The following is a 15140-nucleotide window of genomic DNA, read 5'->3' on the forward strand; positions in this document are numbered from 1 at the left end:
CGCCTTCCTAGTCTTATATGTCGATGACATATTGCTCATTGGAACAGCATTCCGTTGTTAGAGTCTATAAAGGCCTGGCTTGGAAAGTGCTTCTCAATGAAAGACTTAAGAGAGGCTCGGTACATACTAGGCATCAAGATCTATAGGGATAGATCAAAAAGGATGATTGGATTGAGTCAAAGTACTTATATTGATAAGGTACTTGCTCGATTTGGCATGGAGGAGGCCAAGAGCGGGCACCTACCAATGTCACATGGCATAACCCTAAGTAAGAAGCAATGTCCACGGACACCTGATGAGCGGGTAAGAATGAATCAGATTCCATATGCTTCGCTTAATAGATCGATCATGTATGCCATGATATGTACTAGGCCAGATGTATTGTATGCCTTGAGTGCTACGAGCCGTTACCAATCAGATCCAGGAGAGGCCAAATGGACTGCGGCGAAGAATATCCTAAATTACCTGAAAAGGAACAAGGATAAATTCCTGGTGTATGGTGGTTCAGAGGAATTAGTTGTGGAAGGTTATACCGACGAAAGCTTCTAGAAAGACAGAGACGATTTCAAATCGCAATCTGGATAAGTGTTCTGTCTAAATGGAGGAGAGTTTAGTTAGAAGAGTGCCAAGTATAGTACAACTGCAGATTCTACAACTAAAGCCAAATACATAGCAGCTACTGAAGCAGCTAAGGAGGCTCTTTGGATTTGGAAGTTCGTTGGTGAACTTGATGTTGTACCCTCCATAAAGGGTCCAATAGACCTCTATTGTGACAACAATGGAGATATTGCTCAGGCCAGAGAGCCAAGGGAACATCAGAAGCTCAAACATGTCAAACGGCGGTTTCACATGATTCGAGAATGGAGATCAGAAGATGAAATCAGAATTTGCAAAGTTGGAACGGATGGCAATGTAGCCAATCCACTTACTAAACCTTTGCCTCAAGTGAAGCACAACAAGCACGTTGAGGCAATAGGAATCAAGCATGTAGGAGACTAGCTTTGATTTCCTTGTTTAGTGTTTTAGTTAATTTTGAACATTTAATGTAAGACACTAAGAAAAATCATTCATGTTTTGGAGTAATATAAATTTCATGCAATATTTTATAACTCCGTTTGCTATTTAATTGTGGTTTAGGATTAAATAATGAGTCCATTCGATTATGAGAATATTCAAAATAGGGTATCAAGACCAGTCTTGGTAAGGAAACACCTATTAATTGAACATTGAATATTATAATCGGAAATTATCCCTAATCAAGGTCATTTAAACGGTGGAGGATTAATGACCAATTGAGATTAGTGTGTAGTCTGATTTATAGCACCGTTTCTAGTGCTACGAGGACATGATTGTCATAAATCATTTGCACAGATATAGGTTTAGAACCATACTGGATCGGCCTATGAGAATACTTTAAGAGATTAAAAATCTTCATAAGTGTACTTCTCATTATGGCTATCGGAACCTATTTCCTCAACCATGAGTATTGTGAGTTCTCTTGTTTGAGTACTAGTCCGCTTTAATGTTGTCAAACGTTTGCCGTAATAGGGGATTATAACGGCAACACTCGGGTGGCTAGGTCCTCTCAGTAAGAGGAGCTATATTACAAGACTGGGAATGTCCCCCTACTAAAATAGGAAAGATGTCTTTGTTGTATAAAAGGCCTCTCGTAGAGCGAGACTGTGAAAATGCATGGCCGTGCTCGGATGGATTTTAGAAATCATCTGTTTATTGACAGTCGAACTCAAAATCAAGAATTACTTCTGGACGTAATAAGAATGACAAAATAATATTACCTTATAGTTCATGAAGAGACATTAAGCAACATAGGAAAAAGGTCGTACACCGAATGCGCACTTGTCCGGAAGGACAAGTGGGAGATTGAAAGGAATGGTGACCTTTGAATAAGTTCACTATTCCGCTAGTGGGTTCAGAATTATTAGAAAGCTAAAATATTCAGTAAGGTCAAGTGATCGAAATGCCTGGGTGGAGGCCGCTTCCGATCAGTAATATTAATGCATAATTAATATTACAGCTTAATATTGACTGAACCCTTCGGGTCACACCCAAACAACTATTGAACCGAAGCGACAAATAATTCCGGAAGGAATTAATAAGTCAACCGAGTAATTAATATTTAGACGTCGGGAATTAAAGCTTAGAGCGGCGAAACTGAACGTCGGAAGTCGAGTCAAAAAATAGGAAAACACTAGATATGAAAATAATAATAAATCAACAAAGACCAAAATACCCCTAGCACTCGGTTTGCTCGGAGTGCTAGGGGCATATGACCTAGCATGGTGGCTAGCGTGCGCACCAAGCCGAGCCTAGGCTAGCTGGTGCGTGCTAGCGCACCAATGCTAGCATCGCAAGGCTAGGCGCACCAACCGCAACAGTTAGAAGCAGCATAGCTGGGCCAATGTGTGCTGCCTAGCAATGTTGGGCCAAGGCGCAAGGCAGAAGCTGCTCTAAGCAACAACCCGCATCCTTGGTGCATGGCTCGCTTGCTGAGAGCGCTAGTAGCCCGCACAAGCATGCTGGGCTTGCTAGCTGGCAGCGCTAGCAGCCCGCACGCTTGTGCTGGGCCTGCTGGGCGAGGCAGCCACGAACAAGGCAGCCCACCTTAGTTGCCTTGATGCCCAAGGACGGGTGCCATGTGGCGCATGGTGAGAAGTGTGTGAAGTGTTGTATTGGCCGGTTTTGGGAGAGGCAGTGGGGAGCAAGTTTGGTCCCCCCCCCCTCCTCCAAATGGTCCTCACCCAACCTCTCACATGAGCTTGCCACTTGTTGATTTATTACTAGTTTGATTATTAATTTTATTTTAGCTTTAAAATAAAATGGGAAAATCAAATTCTCCCACATTGATGGGAGAGCTTTTCACTCTCTAGCTCTTCCCTATAAATACCCAACTTGGGGCATTGGGAAGAGCACTTGAGTAAGAGTTGAAAAAGGCATCACCATTATGAAAACCTTTGAACTCATTAATTACGCGGGTTTTTGGTCGGGCCTTGCTAACCCCAAGGTGTTGGACCGTTTACGGTGGTCGAGTTGTGGGTGGACTATCGTTGGAGGTCGTCATGATTTCGAGGCTTGCTTTCAAAGTAAGAGCCCCTTCCGGTTGGGCGAAGCACCCTCCAAAGTTAATCACTTTATCTTAATCTTGTGATTAATTTAATTATGTTTATGGTTTTATTTATTGCAAGTGCGGTCTTATTTTTGGGTTTGTTTCCGCGGTGAGTCGGACTCATCAAACCCCAACAAAGAGGACATGTGGGGATTTGCCGTGGAGCCAATCTTCACAATTGAATTGGAAGAAGACTTTGAAGAACCATTCAAGCTTGATCCATATTCCACTCGGATAGTAAACAACATCTTACTCAAGAGTACTTACTTTCCTAGTATGCCTTCGGGAATAGGAATGAAGAAATCTCTCTTACTACCTATCCCAAAGAAAATCTTTTCCTTTTGATTGGTATATAAACCAACCATAGAAGAATTGGAGTCTCACGATGCGAAAAACAAAGCACGTAGAAACTCTAGGGTGCTATAATGGGCAAGAATTTAACTTTCTATTTGGACTAGAGCAAAATCATGTCGCTACAATCACCAATAAAAACACCATTCAAGATGAGGCTTTTGACCCAACCTCGTTGATCACCCTTTCAAACAAAAATTTTGAGCATGGATGGAGGAAATCTTTCAAATGGACCAATAACAAAGGCGATAAGCTGAAAGTCGTCACAGGCAAAGGGAAGATGTTTGAAGAATCAGACGATGAATCTATTATAGACTCTAGGGAAGCTGAAAACCTAGGCCTTGTGGCTATCACTGAGTCTTTATTTTCTAGTTCCAAGGACGAAGGTCCAAACAGGATTCTTCTCTTGATGTACTCTCTTTTTATTTTAATAATATGAGCTCTATATCCGAATATATGCCTTCTCTTGAATCTTTCGAATTCTATAACAATCAATCTAATGAAGATGATAACATTAATAAATTGATTGAACTAATGAATGAACGAGAACAAAAGAACCCTATCGTTGAAAAAACTGAAATAGTTAATATAGGAACTAACGAAAATAAAAGAGAAGTCCAAATTGGCTTAACTCTAAATCCGGAAGAGCGATCGACCCTCATATCGACGCTCAAAGAATTCGAAGACGTGTTTTCTTGGTCATACAAGGACATGCCTGGAATAGATAGGGAAATTGCGGAACATACCATTCCCTTGAACCCTACCTCTAAACTAGTAAAACAAAAACTTCGATGAATGAAACCTGATGTTGCATTAAAAATAAAAGAAGAAGTACAAAAACAGTTGAACGCCGATTTTATTCGCGTATGTAATTACCCACAATGGGTAGCGAACATCGTTCCAGTCCCTAAAAAGGATGGACGAGTTCGCATGTGTGTCGACTTTAGGGATCTCAATAAAGCTAGCCCTAAAGACGATTTTCCTCTACCACATATTTATATATTGGTAGGTAACACGGCTGAACATGCGATGTTATCCTTTATGGATGGATACGCAGGTTACAACCAAATTTTAATGGCAAAAGAAGACGAGGAAAAGACATGCTTTATTACCCCTTGGGGTACGTATTGCTACAGAGTCATGCCATTTGGTTTAAAAAATGCAGGAGCTACGTACCAAAGAACGGCTATGACTCTCTTGAATGATATGATGCATAAAGAAATAGAAGTGTATGTGGATGATATGATCGTGAAGTCCAAAGATAGAATAGGACATATAAAAGCTTTACGCAAATTTTTCACTCGCATAAAAGAAAACAAAATGTGATTGTATCCACAAAAATGCGCCTTCGAAGTCACTTCTGGTAAGTTACTCGGATACATAGTAAGCACATGTGGCATCGATATTGATGTTTAAAGGTTTTGATGATGAGGAACTTAAGTTACAGCAAACTCATCTCATAAAGACTTTTCAAGTGTTTGTGTAGCCTAGGTGAAATTGATCTTGGAGATGGAAGAAGTAACTAAAGCTGGGAAGACTTGAAGGAGTTCTTTATCAAGAAAGTTATTCAATACAAAAGAAGAGTTCCCTAACAGGAACTGAGTTCCCTCAAAGGAACGTTCCTTCATAAGAACTTGAAGATTGCTGACTAAGATCTTTGGAGGAACTTAGTAAGCGTGGAGTCCAAGTAAACCTACCAGAACAAGAGTACAGCGCAGCAATGTTTTAGTTAAGATTTTATCTTCTAGATTCATTGTTAAATATGTTAAGTAGGATATGCATGAAACTTATTAGAAGCGTGACAGTTAGCTTGGCAAATAAATTAAAATCGGAAAAGATAAAAGATAGAAATCGGAAAAAGATTTTCTTTAAATATTTATCTCTTAAAATCAGTTTGTTAAAAAGATATTATGCTATTTAATTCAATATTTCTATCTTATTTTCTGAAAAGATTTTCTTCAAAGGATTTAATTAAAAAAACCGTGTTTTAAGATAAGTTAAGTTTTACTTATTTATCTTTATGTAAACCTACTGTTTATACAGGTAATACTTGTATAAATAGTAGAGAATAACATGAGCCTAGGTTTTTTGTGAGTTTTATGCGTGAAGAATTTACAGAGCTATAGTCGTGTAAGTTCAAGCTTATCATACTGTCATATTAGTTTTGGGTTTCGTGCATAGCTTGCCTATCATATACTAGGTGTTAATTCTTGTATTTGGTTTTGGGTTTATTAGGGTGAGAGTATTTTTATCATTGTATACAGAGAGAGCTTCTGGTGAGAAGGGGGAAGATCTGTACTTAGGGAGTACAAGAGATTTTGAGTGTGGGACTCAGACTGGGAAGAACAGTGATCTGTTCTGTAGCAAGTTCACTTGGAAACTTGTGAGTAGAGGCTGAATTATAATAAGTTGTAACTTGGTGTTTGCCCTATTATAGATGAAGTATTTGTGTTTGAAATCCCTAAGGTAGGGTCGAGGTTTTACTTCTAGTTGGGCACTAGAAGGTTTCCTCGTAAATTCTGTGTGCATCGCAAGTTCTTATTTTGTTCTGTTTTATATTTGCAAAATTATTATTTAGGAACTCAACTACAATTCACCCCCCCCCCCTCTTGTAGTGTTCATCTCAATTAACAATCGACATCGATCCCTCTAAAATAAAGGCAATTGTTGACATGCCTCCCCCTCAAACAGAAAAAGAAATTAGGGGATTCCTTTGCAAACTACAATACATTAGTCGATTTATCAACAAATTAACTATAACTTGTGAGCCAACATTTAAAAAATTGATATAAGAGGAGAAACATGTATGGGACGATCAATGCCAAAGGCCTTTGAGAAAATCAAAGATTATCTCAAAAGTCAACCAATTTTAGCACCCCCAGTACCCAAACTACCTCTTAGGCTATACATTACAATTACAGACATAGCCACAGGTGCCATGTTAGCACAAGAGGTAGAAAAAGTCGAGCGTACAATATATTAAATAAGTAAAAAATTCATCCAATATGAAACAAAATATAGTACCTTGGAAAAGACAAGCCTAGCATTAGTGTGGGCAACCAAAAAATTACGACATTATATGTTACCACACACTACTCATGTGATTTCTCAACAAAATCTGATAAAGTATTTGTTTGAACTACCACCTATACAAGGAAGGATATCTAAGTGGTTGGTGATGTTGGCCGAATTTGAGCTAAAATATATCCCTGAAAAATCAATGAAAGGAATAGTAATTTCCGACTTTCTAGCACAACATCCAATTCAAACAAGTCGTGCAGAAACTACTCATCTTCCGGATGAAGAGATTCTCATGACACAAGATGACAAATGGGTAATGTACTTCGACGGTGCGTCCAATCAAAAAGGATGTGGCGTAAGAGTATTACTCATAAGTCCAGAGGAAGCACATACTCTAATCTCTGTTAAACTAGCAGCTAGCATAGGTGAGCAAAAATTAGAGGTATATGGAGACTCCAGTTTGATTATAAATCATATACTAAAAAAATGGAAAATAAAGAACTCCACAATGATATTATACCAAGCATACCTAGAGCAACTCATCGAGCATTTTGAACATATTGATTTTAAATATCTCCCAAGGAATGACAATCAATTTGCCGATGTGCTAGCAAAATTAGCCTCAATGATCAACATTCCAGATCACTTAAATAGGATGCCATTATGCGTTGATAGAAGAGAAGAACCAGCGTATTGCAATGCAATAGAGGAAATAAATGACATCGAAAGAGACAGTCCTTGGTATGATCATATCATTCAATATATTACTCATGGCACATATCCCGAAAATACTTCATTGAAAGACCAACGAGCCTTATGAACACTTGCGGCCCAATATGGTCTGGTAAATGGTCAATTAAGCAAAAAAGGACCTAATGGTTAAAGTTTATTACGTATAGGCCAACCGGAAGCCACACCCTTATGGAAAGTACTCACAAAGGTGTTTTGGACCTCACATCTATGGTAAAATGCTTTCAAAAATAATTTCGCGACAAGGGTACTATTGGTCCACTATGGAACATGATTTCATACAATATGTTAAAAAATGTCCAGGGTGCCAAATGTTCGCTAATTTACAACACCTTCCACCATCCGAACTATACAATCCCACTTCCCCTTGGCCTTTTTCGACTAAGGGAATTGACATAATAGGAACAGTCTCTCCAACAGGAACATGAGGGCACGAGTACGTATTAGTAGCCATCGATTACTTCACTAAGTGGATTGAGGCTGCTTCTTACGTGAATATCACTTCTAAACATGTCGCAAAGTTTCTCAAACGAAACATATTTTGTAGATATCGAGTTCCACATGAACTAATTAGTGATCAGGGATCTCAATTCCATGCTGAAGTTGAGACCCTCTTAACTCGTTATAAGTAAAACATCATCATTCATCCCCATACAGACCTCAAATGAATGGAGCTGTAGAGTCAACAGATAAAAATATAACAGTCATCATTAAGAAAATGGCAGAAAATTATAAAGATTGGTCGAATAAACTACACTTCGCATTATGGGGTTATAGAACGTCTATACGAACATCAATAGGTGTAACTCCATACTCCTTAGTTTTCGGAATGGACGCAGTTCAACCAGTCGAACTGGAAATACCATCCCTACGCATTGTACTTGAAAGTAAGCTACCGGAAGCTGAATGGGTAAGAGCGAGGTACGAAGAGCTTTATTCCTCGATGAACGATGATTAAGAGCTTTGCATCATGTAAAAGTCTACCAAAGGCGTATTGTGCGTCATTTCAATAAAAGAGTCAAACCAAGAAATATAAAAGAAGGTGACTTTGTACTAAAGGAGGTTAGGGGTCCACCAACCGATCCAAGAGGGAAATTCAAACCTAATTGGGTAGGTCCCTACCGCGTCATTGAAATCCTATCAGGAGGAGCCGTCAGATTAATGGATATTGGAGGAGATGAAATTCGCCAACTAATAAACATTGATCGCCTTAAGAAATATTACATATGAAATCCGGATAAACTCCTTCACTCATACAACCAATTTTTAATTAGCATTCAATTGAAATATTCTAAGTGTTATGCATTTTACTGAATAACACGGTAAAATACATAACATTTGGGGGGTAATTTAGACATAATAAACTGTGGGGAATAATTTCAAGCATTAAAACCCCTAACTTGAACCCCACTGTGATCATACACTAAAGTACGGTGGCGTCCAAAAGGGAAGAAGATAGAGCAAAAGAGTCACCAACAAGTTTTAGGAACTTGTAAACCGTTCACAGGGTGAACGTTACACCCCTTAACGATCCAAGAGATCGTCAACTCCATAAGGTCTTGAACCAAATAAGGGTTCGGGGATGAAGGTACAAATCCAACCTAAAAGAGATTGAACCTGCCCTAATAATAGGCCTATACTTTATTCTGATCGTATTCATGTGTGCTTTCTGATTAACATGCAATCAGTAGGATTACCCTAAACCTGTTTAATCTATGTTGGTTGAATTTAATGCACAAATAAATCTATTATTGGCAATCACTTGAATTATAATCAAATTAACCCTAAACAAGATTATTAATTATCTTATTAAGCGTGATTACAAGTACCAAATTCCCTTTAAACATGCATAGAAGGCGTGATCAAGCAATAACAATATATATCATCAAGCAACATAATAAATGATCATAAGAACATTATAATCATAAATTATAATTAAAATAATCATAATAACAATAATTATAACAATTATAATCATAAATCATAAAAACAATCATAATAATGTTAAAGCATAATAACAGCGAGATCCTAGGCATAATACTAACAAAATTAATAACATACCCTATCATGTAACTAAGCATTAAAAATCAAATATTTAACCCTAACATGGTACTAACAATCATAAATATTAGGAAGAACATAAAAGGCATCGTACTTTTAATCATACTATATATTAAAATTACTCTAGACATGATACTAGAAATTAAAATAAAAATCTAAGCATGAACTCTATATCATAACATCAATAAAAACCATTAAATTACTTACTTTGATGCCTCGTACCCCTTTCTAATAACAAAATACACACGTTAGTAACTTCAAGAAAAATAATAAAACAAACAATTAAATTAAATAATTGAAAGAGAGATTTGGGACCAAACCCTCAGAAATTAAACCTTTCACGTCTAGGGCGAAGGCAACTTCGAATATGGCTAGGTGTATCTAGATCTAATGAATGCGGAATTTTGTATGTAAAAAGCTAGTTTAGAAAAAGAGAGAGAGAAAGATGGTGAATGATTAAAGAGAATGAGAGAGAATTGAAAACTGGTTGTAGGTTATCGATGATTATAGGTGAAAACTGGTTATCGAAAACGGAGTTTTTAATACGTTATTTATAGAGAAAATCAGCCAAAACGATAAAATATCAAAAAAGAGTTTGGCGCACGTAAAACGAGATTGGCGCCAACGCTGGCTGTTGGCGCCAGGCGCCAACACTAGCGCTAGGCGCCAAAGCTGGCGCCAGGCGCCAATCGTAGCGTCAGGCGCTACAGCTGGCGTTTGGCGCTGATCTGGAAAATTACGCGTTTTCCTAAAATCAGATAAAATTACCGTACAAGAGGATAAAATCGTATTTTCCTCAAAAATTCTCTTTGATTTTAATAAAAACACTGAAAAGTCAACACAAGTCAATTTATCAATGCTAATTGAATTAGAAATGAAAACAACCTTCTAGAAGAATCTAGAAGACTAAAACCATTCCTAATTGCATTAGGAATGATAAATCTATATTAGGCCCTCTCCTAGATCATTGGGCCGCATATAAAGCTCAAACCGGGCCCAGTTTAGTAAATTGGCCATAACTTCCTCAATATTCATCGGAATTGGGCTTATAATATATCGTTGGAAAGCTATTGTCAAGCCCCATCCAACTACACTACTATTGGACCCATATCATGGACCAACCAAACTGGACTGACTGTTTTCTTAAAATAAGTTTTCATAAATAGAGAGAAGAGAAAAGAAATTAAAACTATCCGCAACACTAAACTTTCCACACTTTCGCTTTATTCGATTATGATTCGACGTGAAAGGTACTCATCACTGGGTTTGGTTTTGGGGAGACACAAATGGGTGTCTACAGAAGCCCCCACTTTGACTGAGTTTGGAGAAACGCAAGTTTCGAAAACGAAAGTCAAAGTATCGATAGAGACGGAGAATGATTCAATACGTTCTGCGACCCTAAATCATTCTTGTAATGCCGATACCTGCAAACTAGCGTTAGTTAAAACAGATAAGAGAGTTTAGAAACGCATATCTTGCATCGTCGAGCAAACGTCTCTGAAAGTAACCGATTGTTTTGATGACCTTCTGCAAGCTAGAGAATGCCATCCCGCTTGAAAACCGCTACGCCTGTAACTGCTTCCAATATAGAAGATTGCTTCGCCTGAAACGATCCTCCTCCGCTATGATAATATTCCACGTCCAAGGGAATACTATCGAAGATTGCTTCTCTTGAAACAATCCTCTTCCGCTATGATAATACTCTACGTCCAAGGGGATACTATAGAAGATTGCTTCTCTTTAAACAATCCTCATCTGCATTGATAATATTCCACGTCCAAGGGAATACTATCGAAGATCGCTTCTCTTGAAACAATCCTCAGTTGTTTGTGACAACTCTCCACAATCTAGGGATCGTCACCTTGCTGTTTCGATGTTCACTCGTCTTTGAACAAAGAGCTTCTTTTTTATATGCATATGAATATGTCCATGCGTCTCTGAACAATAGAGCTTCTTTATTATATTCCTTTTTAATATGAACTTCTAAATGATGTGTCCACGCGTCTCTGAACAAAGAGCTTGATAATAGGATGCCCACGCGTCTCTGAGCGAAAGAGCTTGAAAATAGGAGATCTTTGATAATATGTCCACGCGTCTCCGAACAAAAGAGCTTTTGAATGATATACCCACGCGTCTCTGGAGCAAAAGAGCTTGATGGAAATGTTCACGTGTCTCTGAACAAAAAAGCTTGAATAATATGCCCACGCGTCTCTGGAGCAAAGAGCTTTGATGGAGATGTTCACGCGTCTCTAAACAATAGAGCTTCGGTACTTGAACGTTTGTTGCGATAATATTCTGAAGAAAAATTTCCGAAGACCAACGTTTGTCGATCTCTAAAGCTCGCATGAACTTTGCTTCCGCTAAAACCAGTATGTCGTTGTTTCTGTGATTAGGCGCTTTAAGCTAAGTGAGACGATCTTTCATCAGGTCGACCAATTACTGTGATTGTAACCAAACTGACTACTTAATCATGTCAAATTGCTTATAGGGGCTAACTAGCGTACCAAGGAACCTAAAATTGTTGTATGAGGTCGAAATCCCTTTCTGAGAGGCTTCGAGCTCTGTCGCTGCTGAAATATCTCTGGCCCCAAGAATTGACTTTGTCGCCAGACGCTGAGATCTAGCGCCAGGCGCTGAAATCTATTGCCAGACGCTAGATGTTTTCGTCCGGCGGTGGAGTAGGGTCTTCCCTGTTCTGCTGCACCTGTATTTATTTTTTTACTATAGAACTTTTCTAATCTCTTTAATCATCTTAGGGTTGACCTAAGGTTTAGCATTGCTTGACTCATTGACTTGACATAACTCAAGATATAAACTTGACTCGCTGTGATTGACTCGAGGTTGACTCGATTCAAACTGTTTGACACATGTGTTAGACTCAAATCAAAGTGATATGACACAACATGACTCAATATGTACATGACTCGTGTGTGCATTGTAATGTGATCGTGCGACTCAAAAATGCAAAAAAAGCGAAAAATTTTCGTCATTTTTATGGAGGGTACCGACTTTCTCCCGAAAAAGAAAGACACGAAAATGAATCAAAGTTTTCAAATGCATGTTGAATGAGCTTAGTAAAATGTTGTTTGATACCATCTCTAAAGGTTCAAGGATTAATCCATCCTAGGATATCTCAATGGTTGACTCAATGATGAAAGTATTTGGGTAACTTAGGCACGGAGGCTAAGCATTTCATACTTCGTGATGCAATGACAATTATGAGTGATGAGAGATTTTGATATGACAAGGCATGATTCAATGTTAAGATTTCATGACAAAGGGTTCCTAAGGGAAGTATATTTGGTCATGTATCCGTGCGGTGTGTGAAGGTGACACTAAAGTTAGGCCGCAAAGGCTAAGTGTGTGGGAAAATATTGTTTTTTAAAAAAAGTGAAATGGTGATGACTCTTAGGCTAGGTAAGCTAATGATATAGGGATCAAGCCCCCAAGTCTAGCTCTAAATGAAAAGGGATGAGCATAGGAAATCTCTTGATACGATCATGGTGTAAGTGTGTGAATGTGAATATGAATGCATGTTTATTACGGCCGCACCTTGATGTGAGGTTGCCTACGTATCCGTTAGGAATCAGGCTGAACGTAGCTCTAGCCGAACCTCGCACAAGTGTGTATACCTCAAGAAGGTTTTTTAAGGGTTGTAACGTGGTTAGGCTAGAAGTTGAAGAAGAAGGGGATAAAAAAGGCGCAAGACCCTAGATAATCCCCCAGGGTGTGCAACCTTGCTTTTGAATCTTTGTATTTTTATGCTTGAGTTTCTACTCTTTTTTAGCTCTTTTTTTATCTTTTGCTTTAGCATCTATTTTATTTTTATAAGTGTGGGCAATCCCGATAATGCGGTCTATAACTCACTTGGCATTCATGTTTCTCAGGCACGGTACCGAGCACTCGATAAGAGACACAATCTGAGACGTGTTCTTATCAAATATATTTTCATATCAAAGACATTGCAACACTTGCCCTTTTGTACACTTGTTTTCATTTTTTGTTTATATATTTTGATCTTTTGAAATCACTCAAGCCTTTTTAGAATTGCATAAGTTACACACCATCCCATCCCAAGGTTAGGTAGACGTAGGTTGAAAAAAGAAAGGTATATCGTTAGACGAGGCTCAAAGTGGTTTATGAAGAAAGGATTGCATATCAGAAAGGTGAAAGGTAATATGATGTGGCTACAAGGGGTGCCTCAAATCATTGGTATACCTTGTGCTTAATTCGACATGGATTTTTTTTTTAAATGCAATGTAATGAAATAATCATATGTAAGAAATAAATGCTCATTTTATTAAAAAAAAAAGGGAAAAAGAAAGAATCTACAAAATTAATCTAAAGGAAAAGAAAAGGTGCCTATGCTAGACTTATTGGGGAAAGGAAAATATGAAAAAGAAATAGAAAAAAAGAGGTCACGAAATCTTGTCGTTGAAGCTCGCATCTTGTCTTTTGTTGTTTTCTTTATCATCACTCGCTCTTCTTGTTAACTGGAGGTATGGGAAGCTTGTTATTATCAATCAAATGTTGGATAGCCTCCTTTAGCTTCCAACAGTTCTCAGTAGCATGACCCCTACCTTGATGGTACTTGCAGTGTTCGTTTGGATTCCAACTAGGCACTCTCTTCCTAGGCGGGGGATCTTGAAGAGGTCCAATAGGAGAAATGATTCCCTTGGCATGGAGTCGATCGAAAGCATCATCGTAGCTAATTCCAATAGGGGTAAATTCTCTTTTCGGTTGCTTTCGATTACCCATGGCTAGGATCTCACTAAGGTCGAAAGTACCAACACTGTTGCTAGAGTAGGTGTTTTCAGAAGAAGAAGGATAGTTGTTCTTTTTCCCTTTACAGTCACTGTTACTATTGTTACTAATCTTGGCATTCTTTCCGCGCGGAGGAACATGAAGGAGATTTGAATCAATGAAGTCTTGAACACGATCCTTGAGGGCGAGACACTTTTCGGTAGTGTGACCGCGACCTTTATGGTATCGACAATAGGAATTCGGATCCCAATTGGGAAAATGTTTTTCAGGTGGAGGGTCTTGAACTTGATCGTGAAGACAGTCAAAAGCTTCATTGTAAGTCATTCCTATTGGTGTGTATTATTCAATGGTCCATTTTGCCTGTGGCTTAGGAGCATTGAGTTCTTCATTAAACCCTTAGCGAGAATTTTGTTCGATGGCCATTACCCGATTTGCTAATCCTTCTACCACATTCAAGAGCATGGCAACGACATCTTGTAATTTTCGAACGTCCTCTTTTAGACTTGACGAGTCTTCCCTAGTATTATCAAAGAAAAGACTTTCATCCTCCTCAATTATGGCCACTTCATCGAGAGAGGTCATATAATCTGTCTTGATCATGGGCTCTCCTACAGGTGTGATAAGAAGTGATTGATCGAAGGATGCTTGGTCATCTTTGATGGCTAGAATCTCGGAAGTTTCATTGTTATCGATCAGATCTTGAATAGCTTCTTTGAGTTTCCAACACTCTTCAGTGCCATGAACCTTTCCTTGGTGATATTTGCAATGCTTATTAGGGTCCCACTTAGGTGGCCTGGCTTCTGGAACTGGATCTTTGATGGGCCCTATGGGCATGACTAGTCCTTTGTGGTGTAACTTCTCGAAAGTTGTTTCATAACTCATACCGAGTGGAGTGAACACCCTTTTTGATCTTTGTATTCGTGGTTTAGAGGCGTTCATGGCATGTACCTCATTAATGGGAGAGGAAGAAGAAGGATGGTCGTTCTTCTTTCCTCTCGTACCATTATCTTTCAGAAGGTCATCTTCAATGTCAATGCCTATATTATAGACGGCTTTGAAAGTATTTAAA

This window comes from Chenopodium quinoa, unplaced genomic scaffold, assembly GCF_001683475.1.
Source record: "Chenopodium quinoa cultivar QQ74 unplaced genomic scaffold, ASM168347v1, whole genome shotgun sequence".
Lineage (NCBI taxonomy): Eukaryota > Viridiplantae > Streptophyta > Magnoliopsida > Caryophyllales > Amaranthaceae > Chenopodium > Chenopodium quinoa.